The sequence below is a fragment of the Cupressus sempervirens genome, chromosome 10, assembly GCF_028749045.1.
Source record: "Cupressus sempervirens isolate cs-2001-9-10 chromosome 10, ASM2874904v1, whole genome shotgun sequence".
NCBI lineage: Eukaryota > Viridiplantae > Streptophyta > Pinopsida > Cupressales > Cupressaceae > Cupressus > Cupressus sempervirens.
Window position 1 is genome coordinate 804,795,810 of NC_143127.1, and position 16,633 is coordinate 804,812,442.

A 16,633-nucleotide genomic window follows, 5' to 3' on the forward strand; every position below is an offset into this window, starting at 1 on the left:
AAAAATAATTACAATTTTTTTTCCCAAAATAATTTGTTCTCGATTGAATTAAATGATATATTTCAACTTTTACTAAATATATTACTAGAATTAATAATAAAAAAAATTTAACAATTAATATTGTCCTCATGACTCCAACTGAAGGTGATACCCTTAGAAATAGCTAGTTAGCAAATGTGTCAACTACCTTATTTTCTTCTCTATACACATGTGAAGTATACACTTTTTTCCAATTGATAAGAAGGATTCTAGCTTCCTTAACTATATTTTTGATAGTCCACAAAGGGGTCATACCTTACATAGGGAATTTGAGACTATTTAGAGAATATCCTTCTATCCATATTCCCTTAGTATTTATGTATTCTTCCATCCTGATCTCATAAAGAAGACCCATTTCTTCCACTACATAGTTGGTTTGGGTACCTAGCAAAATAACTAGATTTTTGACCTTATTTCCCTCTTCATCCCTAATAATAGAACCACACCTAGCATGGCCAAGGTTTTCATTATCAGTACCATCAAAGTTTATTTTAACGATGTCTAGAGGAGGATGGTCCCATCTTCTATGTTTCCTTTGATCTTTAACCGCAACTTTATTCTCCTTCATTTGACTAAGGTTACTTCCTTTTTCAAAGTCCACCTCAACTTTGTACATAATGTTGAATTTTTTTATAACACTAAGTTCTATTCAATTAGCTATAGTATGGAAGGATTGAGCTTTATCCCTAAATACCCTATAGTTCCTTTCCTTCTAGAGGGACCTAATAACATGAGGGAACACTAGCATCCAAAGATTATTTACAATTATCTATTTAGAATCCTTCCAAAACCTCCATAGATCCATTAAATTTTCTAGCATAGTCTAACTCAAACTCAAAAACTTAAATATTTATATCCAAGTGTCCCAAGAAAAAGAGAAACAAAAAAGACATGGTTAACTGATTTTGCCTGCACTGCACAAAGAAATCACCTATTAGGAATACACTTACATCTATAGGAAGGTTATTTAGAGTCATATTTTCTTCCTACAGGGAAATCTATTAGAAGATATTTATTTTGGGAATAAGAATTTTGTTCCAAATTGATTCCTAAGGAGGGGGATTTTTTGTCTCTTGCATAGCTTGAACTACCAAAGAAACATAGAAGATGCCTAAGGAAGATCCTTCGTAGATTAAAGAGTCTTTAGTACCTAACACAACAATATTAGCATTGAGGTTGACTTGAATAGAGGTCAAAAGAGGGTCTATATCAAAAACTCACCCACTAGGAATCTCTCCAGTAATTAGCCATAGGTTAGAGCTTAGAAGTTGGATACATATCTCTATGATTTGGTTGTTATCAACTACCATAGCTAAAATTTTCTCCTAAAGATAATCATCTTTCCAAAATTCAATAAACCAACCATCACCAAGCTTCCATCTCACTTTAAGATTGGTAGCATTTTTCTCTTATTGGATTCCCATCTAGAAGGTAGATCCTGACATCCTATCATGATTATTGACGAAACTATGTAGAGAAGGGAAATATTTTAAGTATTTTTTTCTCATAATATTATTCCAATCTTTTGATTCACCATAAATCCTCCATAGTTGCCGAGCCACTAGAGAAATATTCTTAGTTTTTTGTATTTGAGACCTAAACCACCACTCTTTTTTAATTTAAAAATCAGGTCACATGTCACAAGAGAAGTTCTTTTCTTTTCTTCCACTCTTGACCAAAAGAATGATTTTTAGATTCTTTCTATATATTCTTCATATTTTCCTAGAATTTACAAAAAAATTAAGACATAGAAAATGAAGACTTTGAAGAGTGGATTTTATCAACTATAATTTTCCTTCCTGGCTAATATGAAAACCATTCCATCAAACCAATTTTATTTTAAGTTTATCCACTAGGAACACCTTAAAGGAATCGAGAGGTTTAATTTTAAGAGGCATACCAAGATGGGTCATAGACAAGGACCCTATCTAGCAATAAAATATTCTTGCTATTCTTCCTCTTCTTTTTACTATAATATTTAAGAAGAAAGTAGATATTTCTTCCTAGTTAATAAGATAACCAAAATCAAAAGTGTAGGATTGAAGGATTTTTTTTACACATAATAACCTCATTTATAGTCAATTCTCTGATAATCATTATGGCATTGGTAAACTTCTTATGAGATCACACTAGGTCCTCCAAAGAAGGATGTAGGCCCTTAAGAAAACCTAAAACAACTCCTTCTTTCCAAGGACAACCTAAAAATTTATCCATACAAGAAAACAGGATTAGAGAAATGAGATCTCCCTATCTCAAACCATTAGAAGGCTTGAAATAACTAAATAAGGATCCATGCACCAAAACTACAACCAAATAATTTGAGATTGCAAAATAGCTTAGACAAAATAAACACATAATCAAAATTATCTAATGATTATGAACAAAAATTCCTTGTACACTCGGATATAAGCCTTGGAAAAATTTATTTTGAGGAGAAACCCTTGAGATTTAGAAACTTGATTTGAGTGGATAACTTCATGGACTTTAATAATAGAGTAAAAAATATGATGACTAGACATAGCCATTTTTCTCTAGGAAAATAAGAAAATATATGAAAACTAAAAGGTGCAAGGTCAACACTTTAGAGAACACTTTCTACGCAAAATTACACAAGCTAATAGGTTTGAAGTCATTAATCAAAGAGGTGTCGACTCTTTCAGGGATGAAGGATATGAAAGTTGAGTTAATTTCCTTTAGAGGTTATCATGATCCAAAGAATTCCTTCACATCTCTATAGAGATCTAACCCAAACAAATTCCACAAGACCTAGAAAAAGGATATTGTGTTTAGCCATCTGGCCTAGAAGACTTGTCTCCTACCAAAGAGAAGACCACTTGCTTGATTTCTACCATAGATGTAATTTCCACCAAGGCCTTATTGTACTCCTCATTCAGGATGTTAGGAATATAATCCTTCAATTTATCTTGATTTTCCAAAGAAAGAGAGTTATCTTTAGAGAGGAAGGAAGAGAAGAATTCAACAAACCCTTCCAATAAATCTTTATCATAAGTTTTTGTTCTAGTGTTAGAAATAATTATCAAGATTTTATTGGTTGCCTTGTATTCAGACATAGTGATATGAAATAATCTTGAATTTCCATCCCCAAAATTCAACCACAATGTTCTATATCTTTGTCTACAAAAATGCTCTTCTTTAGTTATAATATTATGATATTTCAACAAAAAAAATTTCTTTATTCCTTAGATCTTGGAACTCCCCAGATTCTTGAAGCACTTTCTGAAACACCTCTAGTTCCAATTTAATGTCATTTTCTATTTAATATATCCCCAAAGACCTCTTTGTTCAAAAATTTCACCTTACCTTACATAAAACTAAGGGTTTTAACCAACTTGAAAATTGCAAATGCATCTATCCAAATATCCTACCACTCTTGGATTTTACCTCTTAAATTAGAATGTTACAATCACATTTTTTCAAACCTAAAAGAATAATTTATTTTAATAGTTCACAATTTCTCTAGAAAAGAAATAGGAAAATAATCTGAACCAACTTTAGGAAGGGTAACAACGAGCATTAGAACAAGTTTAGTTATTCAAATTAGAGAAGAGCCCTATCAAACTTAAATTGAATCAAGTTATCCCCTAACTTGTGGTTAGACCATGTAAAGTTTAAATCTTGAAATTTGACATCCACTAGGGCTTGAGAAATGAACTTCAAAAAATCTAACCTTCCCTCTAACTAGATTTGGGCTAGAATCCCTCCAACCATTTTAGAATCTCTAAGGATAGTGTTGAAATCCCCCAAAATAAGGTAAGGTTTTGTAGGGATATAGACTTTGAAGGCTCCCAATATCTCCCAGAAGCCCACTCTACCCACATATTGTATTAGGAGCAAGAGAATGTATTTCTAATATGAGAAAAAATGAATACACAAAAACATAGTTTCAGATAAGACCAACTCACCTTAAATAATATAATTATTGCAAAAGATAACTAATCATATAGATGCTTCTTGGGAACTATAGTCCAAAACTTTACCATTCTTGAAGAAAAAGAGAAATTCCACCTTTCCTCTATAAATCTTTGTGTTTTGAACTAGAAGGATATTTTATCTATCACTATGGACAACATTTCTCAAAATATCCTACTTATGAGGAGCATTCAAGCCTCTAATGTTCCAATGCATGATCTTCATTGACAACATTTTGCACAACTCTCCTGGATGGTTAGTTGTTTACCATCCTTAATAATGTCATCTTTACTAGCCATTTCTCTGATTTATTTATTATTTGATCTTCCCAAACATTTATTCTTCCCTCCCACATATGTTTTGGTCTTTGATTTAGATACCATATTGAAGAATTGGTTAGAATCTTGAATGGGTGTTAATAAAAGAGAATTTTATAAAAGAGAATGGTAAAATTATAGTTATAATTTCTTTAAATAATTTACATTTTTCATTATGGAGGTCATTTTTTGGCATCTATAGTTAATTTAATGTTTTAGTTTGTGGATTTTTCTTTACAAAATTTAAACTCTAGTTTCATAAAAAAAATCTCTAATATTTTAAAGTTTTCTTTCCATTTGTCTAAGTACAATAAAATTATTAATAATGGTTATCTTTACTCTTAGTTGTAAAAATGTTAGGAAGTTTTTAACATTGATATATGCTTATCTTTTTGTTTCTCTTCTTCAATGCTTAGTGTTTCTCCTTTATTTATTTTATGATCATTTTTATTTACATTACCTGAATAACTAGCTTTATTTTATTCCTTTGACAACTCTATAATGACAATTTTGTTAAGAAATATAAAGAATGATATATAAAGAGACATATCATTTTGTAGATGAATCTATTGTTATTGTTATTATATTGATGTATTATTTCTTAATGACATATATCTAATACTATTGTAATACAACTAAATGGGTTTGGGTTTGATATTTATTTGAATTTTTACATATATATGAAATTCATCAATTTAGTTTGAAATAATTAAAGATATGATGTGAATATCAGGATTTAATTGTGTGATTTTTGAGTCAAACTCGATGACCCATGTTTCATGAGTAGTGATTCAACATGAATCGATCTCTCATGAGAATAAATGGAACACTTAGCACTCATTGGATCTAGGTGATGCTCACAGGGGTGAAGCACCGGGACTTCCTAGGAGGTCACCCATTCCAGTACTACTCTAGCCTGAGCGCTCTTAACCACGGAGTTTCCTCCATAGTTAAACCCAAAGCTTGCAACCCCATTTGCAAAACCTTCATCTCCTACTTATAATTAAAGATGTTAATAATTAACATTTTATTACTATCTCCCTAATCTCTAATTATATAAATAATTGATATTCTTAGAAACAAGTAAAAAAAATTCTTAAAAAGATGTTCACACTCATTAGAATGCAAGAGAGTAGCAGATTTGATTGATAATCCCCTTCTAGAAATGGTATCAATCAAAATGATTTGATTTTCACAATCCATAATAATATTGTATAATTTTCAATTCGATTATGTTAAAAAAAGTTACCATCAACATTTCTTAAGAAGATTAATATATTATTAATAAAATAATATTCTAAATAATTAAACAAAAACTGAAAATTTGTAAACTGCTACTTTTACTATAGCTATGTTTTAAATTTTAGTGTTAGACAAGAGCATCCTACCCTAGGACAGAAGGAAACAAAATGCTCTACATAAAGTGAAATGATTTTTCAATTTTAAAGTTTACCAAATGAAAATAGGTACTGGCTAATCACAAACTATGCAGATCATCAAGATGAAATGCTGACTAGAGTTTATATAAGGGTAAAACTAAGAGCGAGTAGTACAATGGGCCAAGTAGGCGAGAAAGCCCAGCAGTGGAGCATTGATATATGTTGTCGGATTGTAGTGCTGATAATCATGTGTCATCAGGAAACTGATCATTTGCATCTGGGCCTCCCACAATTGCTCCTACCAAAATGTTTCCATCGGGGGCATCGCTATTCAGGAATTGGAAGCCTTCGCTACAACCGAAGGCTTGTGGGTAGTGAGCAACTGAAGGCAGACATGAGCCTTTGTGGTGAATTCGTTGTGGGTAATTTGAACCATATCCAACCATGTATGACATCTACAGTAGGTTCGAACCCAGGATGTAGTCCACCTGCCCCTTCGCTATTTCTCTCAGCCTTCCAGGAGTCACCGCCATTCCCCCACAGGACATTACATGTTTGGAGGATATCAGATATTTGGCACAGGTCATGAGCAAGAAAGATGCACAAGTAACATACTGCAGATTAACCTCGGGCAATGTGTAGAGAAGTCCTTGTGGGTAATGAGCAACTGAAGGCAGAGATGAGCCTTTGTGGTGAATTCGTTGTGGGTAATTTGAACCATATCCAACCATGTATGACATCTCCAGTAGGTTCGAACCCACGATGTAGTCCACCTGCCCCTTCGCTATTTCTCTCAGCCTTCTAGGAGTCACCACCATTCCCCCACAGGACATTACGGTCCATTTGGTTGCTGGAATATGAGTGGAATAGGAAAACGAAATTAGAATATGTTTTATATTCGCTGTTTGGTAAGCTCAATCGGAATTGGGAATAGGAAGACATATTCCAATTTTGCTCCTAAAATGAGCATATGTCTATGCCAAAAAATATCTGTTATTGGAATAGGCCATTTCCATTCTCATTCTGATTTTCCATTAAAAAATATTTTTAAATTTTTTTTAAATTTTTTTTTTTCAAAATTTTTTTTACAATTTTTTGTTTTGAATTTTTTTTTTTTTGAAATTTTTGTTTTTTGAATTTTTTTTTTTTGAACTTTTTTTTTTTGAATTTTTTTTTTTTTGAATTTTTTTATTTTACTTTTACTTTTTGAATTTTTTAAAAAAATTTTTTTTTAATAACATTTTTTTAAATTATATCTATTTGTTTAAAAAAAATGAAAATGAAAATGAATTAACTAAAAAAATAATAAATTAAAAAAAAAATTAGGAAAAATGTTTTTAAAAATACAAAACTTAACCTTATTCCTATTCTATTTTTGTTCAACCAAACAATAGATTAACATATTCCCAGTCGAATTCCAAGTGCACCAAACATGATTGGAATTGCCTATTTCTATTCCCATTCCTCATTTCCATTTCCATTCCATTTTTCTATTCTAATTTTCTATTCCTATGCTAGCAACCAAACAGGGCCTACATGTTTGGAGGATATCAAATATTTGGCACAGGTCATGAGCAAGAAAGATGCACAAGTAACATACTGCAGATTAACCTCGGGCAATGTGTAGAGAAGTCCTCCTGATCAAACAAGTTTTAGGTTATTTTGGGTAACATGCATTATCATTCAGCTAGATAAAGTAAATTTTAACGACCAATCTGGTGTGTATTTAGATCCAAAAGCTGGTGTTGTAGGCATGATAGAGTAGATATAGCTGTCAGCGTGATCTTTGTAGTCTTCAAGAGACTTCTCTTTCCAAATCAGGAATTCCTACACAGTAAAATGCGTACACAATTGCATTCAATGCATGAAAACATTTTGTAATATATTAGTTTCCATACATCAAGTTACTATACCTTGGATAAAAGCACTCTAGTTCCAGCATGTTTATTGAACCACCCAAATATGTTGTCTGATTCATGAACTCCAAAACTCTGACTGTTTGCTTGAATGTAGGTCAAATATTTGACACTCTTTGTTGCTTTATATAGCCACGAAGCTCCCCACAATAGTTCATCCTAAGAAAATATTCGAGAAAATCAATTTTAACTCCGACATTTTGCGGCAATATACTATTAAAACAATATATACCAATTCATTTATTTATTTTTACCTCGAACCCACAAGAGGAGCAATACAATGGACAGACTGCGAACTTAAGGGAATCGTTGTAAGATCCTTTGTGCTTATCAATGAAATCAAAAACCTAGATTATTCAATAGAATAGACAGATTGATGAGCCACTCAACAAAAAATTACAGCATTTATTAGTAAAGCTCAAATTCAAGGCCAACCAGCTGCTAAAATTAAGTTTACCATGATAGCAGCGCGAATGAGCTTCCTTGAATAGGAAGGGTCTATTCTGCGAAACACCAATGATGCAGCTGCAAGGGCTGCCGCTGTGTCGGCAGCAACATTTGAGCGAGGATTTTGGGTGTCAATTTTATAGGCAGTTCTGAGAGTGTCCATGTCCTCTGCCCTCTCCTAGTATTTTTGGTCAATGTTAGGATCGCCCACCTCCACAATTTCGAACAAGCCTCAATAATAATGTATAAACTCGCCAGATATAAATATAGAGAAAGTAGAATACCGTATTTCGCATGACAATTTTTTTGTACCTGAACAAATATGGTGCCTGGGTGAGCGGTTGCCTTGAGAAGATAATCAGTGGCCCAGCCGTTGGCAGTCTTTGCTATGGAGAGCTCAGCTCCCATGAATCTGGCAAACTCCAAACAACTCCAAGAGAGCATCGTGGTTGTAAACGTCATTGGATACCCAATCTTCACATTGTCGCCAGCATCGTAGTAACCACCGACCAAGTCTACCTGCGTTATCATGAGTCAAATTCACATTTACATTTATTTCATGATCAGAAACTGGAAAACAAAAAGAGGAAACCACACATCGGAAGAAGCAGTGTCAGAGAGACCCAAGTCCCTCTGTCAAGGAATCTGTTATGAAAAATTTAACTATTGCAATCACTGATTATTAATCTGCTATCATAAACGATTATTAAACTGCGGAAAATAAATTCCCAGCTAATATTGAAAAATAACACAACTGCAACTGCACTTATAAAATACGGAAAGAATGTTGGAGGAATTGATTTCTATCAACTATTGGCAGCCTTGGGGTTGGTTGATCGTCCACCATCCAGCCCACACTCCAGCACCGTCCAAAGTAATTGCACAATAGACAAACAGCCATCAGCAGCAGACAAAGCCGTCCTCAGCCATCCAAGCACCGACCAACACACTAGTCTCACTCTCCAACATTAATTGTAATAGCTAACTGCTCTATGCATGGTCAAGATAACATTTAATATGCATTTGCTTATAAATAGAATAAGCTGGGCATGTAATCAGCAGAGCCCATTTTGGGTTTCTCATATTTCTCATTGTGGATCATGAGTGGATGGAATGCTGTAGCATTCTAAGGACTTGTAGCATTCTATGGATTTGTAATAGATTTCAGATATGTTAATAACTATGAAGTGTTGTAGCACAACTTGATGTCTTCATGTTTGTCTTTGATCCACTCTATCCACCTCCTTCAAGTGGTATCAAAGCTAATGGAATATGATCCTAGAGATCGTGGAGAGCTCAAGAAGTTTAAAATTGGTGAAGAGTATTGTGGCAACGTAGCCCAAAAAGCAATGGCATTTGAAGTTATCTTTTGCAAGAATAAAGAGAAGAACAAGTCAAGAGATTGCTATCAGAAACAAAGAAGCTGTGAAAAGAAGAAAGCCAAAGTTGAAGTGTGTTTGAGTTAGTGCTGTGTGACGCTATCATTCATAGATTAGAAGCATGTGGAGCATCTTTGTGCAAGCAGGAGTGCCAAAAAATGCATACACATGACATGGAAGATATTGATCATGGAAATTTTTATTATGTTTGTGTTTGAAATATGTGTGTTAGTTGTTATGCATTAGTTGTTAAAGTTAAGTTAGTTATCTTAGGTGTAATAAAAGGTGAGATGGTGTGCTAAAGCTTGTTTTCATAGTGCAAAGGTCTCTGTGTGTGCTGATTTAGAGTTTAAGTGTTGGAATCTGGATGAGAAAATGTTTAAGGCTTTGTCATATCAAATGTGGTCATGTAATAGTAGATTGTTGAATTGATATCCCCCAATCAAGTGATGAAGATTGAATGAGAATTGCTTGTTAATAATCTATTGTAAGGGGTGTATTATCGCTTGTACCCGACACCCTAGAGTTTGACTGAATGTATTGATGAACCATGTATCTGAAAAGGATTCCTATAAAATTGGCGAGTACAGCGGTTGGGCACCCATGTATCTTGGTAGATGGATTTTTTTTTATATGGACTCAATAATTAGTTTGATGCAGGTACAAAAGAGAAAGGCACGGAGTGATGATAGTTTCCCCGTAGTAATGATTCGTGGTCATTAGAACCAGTGAGTGCTTGGTTTGTGGTAATCCAAAACCACTTGAGTGCTTGAAGTTTGTGGTGATCTTAAAACCACTTGTGTGATGTTTGAGAAGTTTGTGGTGAAGTTAAAACCACTTTAATATTGCATCGATTATTGGTAATCCATAAAAAACCTAAAGTGATTATGATGAGGGAAAATGATATAAATGCAGTAGCATTAATGATAGAAATTAAGGGGGAGTGTTGGAGGAATTAATTTCTATCAACTATTGGCAGCCTTGGGGTTGGTTGATCGTCCACCATCCAGCCCACACTCCAGCATCGTCCAAAGTAATTGCACAACAAACAAACAGCTGTCAACAGCAGACAAAGCCGTCCTCAGCCGTCCAAGCACCGACCAACACACTAGTCTCACTGTCCAACATTAATTGTAATAGCTAACTGCTCTATGCATGGTCAAGATAACATCTAATATGCATTTTCTTATAAATAGAATAAGCTGGGCATGTAATCAGCAAAGCCCATTTTGGGTTTCTCATATTTCTCATTGTGGATCATGAGTGGATGGAATGCTGTAGCATTCTAAGGACTTGTAGCATTCTATGGATTTGTAATAGATTTCAGATATGTTAATGAGTATGAAGTGTTGTAGCACAACTTGATGTCCTCGTGTTTGTCTTTGATCCACTCTATCCACCTCCTTCAATGTGCAACACAATGAACACAATATTTTTGAACAAATTGTCCTTGGAAAAACCCCAAAGGGAAAATTAATTCTACATATGAGAAATTATATTAAACTTCAGCAAATCAAGAGATACAAAATTTTTTGCCTCTTACTGGCAGAATTCAAACAACCTCCTAATTTATCCCGTTGATATTCCCCATTTCTATTCCCACGCTAACACTGCACCCTTGCTAACACTATAAGACTGTTTGCTAATTTTGCAAACTTACAAACTCATTTTCTAGCACTAAAAATGTTTCTCCAAACTTCATATTCTCCAAATGCCCCCCCGACTTCCTTTTATACTACTTCTGTTGGTAAACCAACGGTTGAGATTAAAACAACTTAACAACCCTAACCAAGTCGATTTCTAGTTGTTTCCAAAAGTGGTCAATTAATTAACAAATATTTGTTTCTAATCTAACCAATTAGTTAGCAAAACAATTACTTGCTAAATAATAGGCTCAAATGGATGAACAACTATCCAAAGCTAACAAAACTAACACTCCCTCTTAGTGAGGAAGTTGTTCTGCAGGACACCTAACTTATCTCTGAAGAAGATAAATTTTGCCTTCCCCAATGCCTTAGACAGAATGTCTGCTATCTGCTCCTCTATAGGTATGTACTGTAGCTGAACAACTCCCCTTTGTACACAATCTCTGATGAAGTGATATCTAATATCTATATGTTTAGACCTATCATGAAACACTAGATTCTCAGACAACTTGATGCAACTCTGATTATCACAATGTATCACAGTAGTATCAACCTTCTAACCAAACAAAGCTACTAACAACTTTCGAAGCCAAATAGCTTCACATGTCGCCATGCTAGCTGCTATGTATTCTATTTCTGCTGAACTCAAAGCCAAAGGTTTTTGCTTCCTGCTAAACCAAGAAACAACTCCTGATCCCGAGCTGAAACAACAACCTGAAGTGCTCCTTTTGTCTGTTGTACTTCCTACCCAATCTACGTCAGTATAGCTTATCAACCTGATACCTTCACCTCGAACATATCTAATCCCATACTTGACTATACCACGCAAGTAACGTAGCACATGCTTAGCCACTATCCAATGCATTCTCTTTGGTTCAACCATGAACTGACTAAGAGAGTTAACTACAAATGCTATATCTGGCCTAGTGTTGACCAAATACATAAGCAGACCAATCAATTGTCTATATAAAGTGGGATCTACATCCTTCTCCTTAGATGTATCTACCTTCCTCCAATTCATAATCATGGGTGTAGACATGGCTTTGCAATCCTCCATCCCAAATTTCTTCAAGATTTCAATGCAATATTTTCCTTGACCAAGGAAAATCTCCTCATCTATCTGCCACACTTCCATGCCTAGAAAGTAGTGCATAAGTCCTAAATCTTTCATCTCAAACTCTTCTGCAAGGTTCCTCTTGCAATCCACTATGAGCCCTAGTGAACCTATAAGAAATAGGTCATCCACATAAAGAACAAGAATGAGAATCTCACCCCCAACCACCAAGTAGTAGAAATTAGCATCTGCTTCACTCTTCACAAAGTCTATTTTATGCAAGTATGTATCAATGTGCTCATACCATGCTCTAGGAGCCTGCTTGAGTCTGTACAATGCTTTCTTCCATCTGCACACATGGGTCTCTTTGTTGTTTGCTACAAAGCCTTCTAGTTGTTCTATGTATACCTCCTCCTTCAACTCACCATTAAGAAATGTTGTCTTGACATCCATTTGATGGATTTGACATCCCATCTGTGCTGCAAGTGAGATTACAACTCGTATAGAAGTATACCTGGAAACTGGAGCAAATGTCTCCTCATAGTCTATTTCCTCCTTCTGAGAGAACCCCTTTGCCATGAACCTCGCCTTGTATTTCTTGATGCTACCGTCTGCACTGTGCTTTATCTTATAGATCCAGCGTGATCCAACTACAGCCCTATCTGTTGGTCTAGGTACTACCTCCCACACATCATCCAACATTATTGAAGAATATTCCTCAACCATAGCATCTTTCCATACCTGATGTTCTGCAGCTTCCTGATAGCTAGAAGGCTCACTATCTACCAACTGACTAACTAATGCCACATAGTCATTGAACTTGGCTGGTTGTCTTCGCTATCTAGACTCTTCCTAGGAGCTCCCACAAACTCCTGAGTATCCCTTTGTGTATCTGGAACCTCATGGTTCCCACTACCAACTATAGAGGATGAAATGTCAACCACTAAGTCTTCTAGATGCATTTCTTGTTGCACCTATTACTCCATACTCTGTGAATCTTCACTAACTGAGTCTACACTTGTATTGGAACTATACTTGAGCTTTGTTGCCTTTGACTTGGTCTTGGAGCTTCTGTTGGCTACTCACTTTGATCATCTACTGGAAAATCTCTCGATCTCCTAAATGCCTTGTCCTCCATGAATTTGACATCACATCTGACAATTATTCTTTTAGTCCTCGAAATGAAAATCCTATATGCCTTTGAGGTCTCACTGTACCCAACAAAGTACCCCCTCTCTGCAGTCTAATCTAACTTTATACATGTATCTCCAGGAATATGACAATATGCCAAAATCTTGAATATCCTAAAGTAACTAACATTTGGCTTCTTCCCTGTGAAAGCCTCCTCTAGTGTCATCTTCCCTAGCACCTTGTGTGAAACTCTATTCTAGATGTAGACTATTTTATTACACGCCTCTGCCCATAAGTAACGGGGCATGTCCTGGTCATGTAGCATAGCTCTTGCTGCCTTCGATATAGAACAGTTCTTCCTCTCAGCAACTCCATTCTGTTGTGGATTGTAAGGAACAGTCTATTCTCTCTTGATTCCTTCTCTAGTACAGAACTCTTAGAAGATATTTCCTTTATACTCACCTCCATTGTCTGACCGAAGAACCTTTATCTTCTTTCCTGTTGAATTCTCCACAAGAGCCTTGAACTCCTGGAATTGATTGAAAACCTCATCCTTAGTCTTCAAGAAATATATCCAGGTCTTTCTAGAGAAATCATCAATAAAAGTAACATAGTACTCATATCCTCTAAGAGATTTCATCGACATCGATCCACAAACATCTGAATGTACTAGATCAAGAACACCCTTAGATTTGGTGTCACTCCTTGGAAAAGATGCTTTTGCAAACTTCCCCAACACACATCCCTTACATACATCGTCATGCTCTGTGCTCACCTCTAGAACACCTGTCACTATCTCACGAAGCAATCTAAGTGCTCCATGATGAATATGGCCCATCCTCCTATGCCATAGCTCTCCGAGATCTCTCAGATTACTGTTGCTCATGAGTGCCTTAGGAGTATCAAATTGCAATCTATAAAGGCAACCACTCCTAACTCCAATAGTTATGGATGATTTCCAATCCTTGTTCTAAATCAACACATTTGTCCCTCTAAAGAGTACATTATACCTCCTATCCTGAAGAACAAATACAGAAATCAAATTCATACCTAAGGCTGGTGCATATAACACATCATGAAGTGGAATTATCTTTCCATTCTCCCTCTGAAACTTAACAGTCTCTTTCCCAACAAGGTTGAGTTTGGACGAGATTCCCATAGAAATATGGATATTGGTGTCCTCCTCCTTGTAACTAGAGAAGTACTCTCTAACTCTTGTCATATGAAATGACGCCCCACTATGTATATACCAAACACACTATGAAGTTGAGCTAAGCATACAAGCTATGAGTGCAAACTCATCTTCCATTCTACTAGAGAGTTCTTCCACACTTGCTGAAGCTGCCACCTGCTTCTTACCCTTCTTATTCTCTAGGCAATCACTGACATAGTGGCCAAACTCATGACATCCAAAGCACTTGACCTTAGAAAGGTCCTATTTTGTTTTCTTGTTTTGTGAATTCGATCCTTTGCTAGATCCCTTCTTTGCTTTCCCTTTAGCCGCTAGGACAACGTTCTCTTGTTCCACCTCATTTTTCTGACTCTTGTTGGCCCCATTGAAAAGATTTAGTCTAAACTCCTCTTGAGTGAAATCAGTCCATAGTCGATCCCAACTCGGTTAAGTTTCTCGTCCACTAACAACTTGAACAAAGACACTCCATTGTTTAGTAAACACATTTAGGGTTATTCTCACTAGCTCATCATCACTAGGGCTATCTCCAATAGCTGCTAACTCATCCTTGACAAGTCTGAGCCTGGTGAGGTAACTTGTGACATCTTCTCCCTGATTCATTTGGGTATTCGTTAGCTTCTCTTTGAGAATCAACTTCTTGTTGGTTGTAGCCTTCTGGTATAGATTCAAAATGGCATCCCACATCTTCTTCGCCATATCTAGCTCTGCGATATGTGGAACAATATGATCTTTGACACCATCAAGGATAATCCTCCTCACTTTGGCATCATCCTTCCTATATGTTGCAAGTTGTGTTGCATCTGTTCGTACAGGTGCAACACTGGTAGCATAACCCTTGATACCATTCTCTTCCAATAATAACATTTTTTTGGCCTTCCAGACACCAAAATTTGAGACACCATCCAATCTATCCTGATCTCTCAAACCAGCTGAAGTCATCTCAAGGGTTTAAAGCAATAATAAATCTAAAGAGATCAAAATTTCTTTCCTAAGGCAAAACTCTTCTACCCTTAACAATGCTCTGATACCATGTGAAAAATTTAACTATTGCAATCACTGATTATTAATCTCCTATCATAAATGATTATTAAATTGCTGAAAATGAATTTCTAGCTAATATTGAAAAATAACACAACTGCAACTTCACTTATAAAATACGGAAAGAAATGTGCAACATAATGAACATAATATTTTCAAACAAATTGTCCCTGGAAAAACCCCTAAGGGAAAACCAGTTCTAAAAATGAGAAATTATATTAAACTTCAACAAATCAAGAAATACAAAATTCTTTGCCTCTTACTAGTAGAATTCAGACAACCTCCTAATTTATCCCACTGATATTCCCCACTACTATTCCCATGCTAACACTGCACCCTTGCTAACACTGCAAGACTGTTTGCTAACTCTACAAACTTACAAACTCATTTGCTAGCACTGCAAATGTTTCTCCAAACTTCATATTCTCCAAATGCCCCCTTGACCTCCTTTCATACTACTCCTATTGGTAAACCAACGGCCGAGATTGATTTACAATTGATAGTTGAGATTAAAATAACTTAACAACCCTAACCAAGTAAGTTTCTAGTTGTTTCCAAAAGTGGTCTATTAATTAACAAATATTTGTTTCTAATCTAACCAATTAGTTAGCAAAACAATCACTTGCTAAATAATAGAAAATGTACAAATAGTTGTCCAAAGCTAACAAAACTAACATCAGTTGATTGGCAGGCAGCTTCCTAGACCGTTGGTCTTCAAAGAAGAGAATCGCCTTTGACAAGGCATCTGTATAGTTGTGCAAACCAGTAGACCGATGACACCTCAAGGAAGCAGTAGAACTTTGTGTTTTCACAAGCATGAAAATACACAACACCAAAATAGCGCAAAAGCTCCTCATTCTGATTGAGCAGATATCTAACTCAATCAAATCGGATGCTTGAATTGTGACTCGAGAGTCTTGGGCAGTTGGAGATTTATCGTAAAAGAAAACCCTAATGGAATCGTAGTAATGACGATAAAAGTTAACTAAAAATCAATTTGGAAGCTCAAAAATTTAATTCATGAAATATTTTGGGAGGTGGAGAATTTCCTAGGGAATAATTCCTAGGTCATATTTTAGTTCCATGGAGGTGACAAAACAAGGAGGGATTAGTTTTTTGCGCATCTATTAAAGGATTGGTTGTCTAGTAAGGCTAATGAAATCTA

The 16,633-nt window shown here is 35.4% G+C and overlaps 1 pseudogene; it reads right to left on the reverse strand.

Moving 5' to 3' along the window:
* Positions 1–5,822: 5,822 nt before the first annotated feature.
* On the reverse strand, positions 5,823–16,325 carry LOC149536364 (endoglucanase 17-like; annotated as a pseudogene).
* Positions 16,326–16,633: the final 308 nt, after the last annotated feature.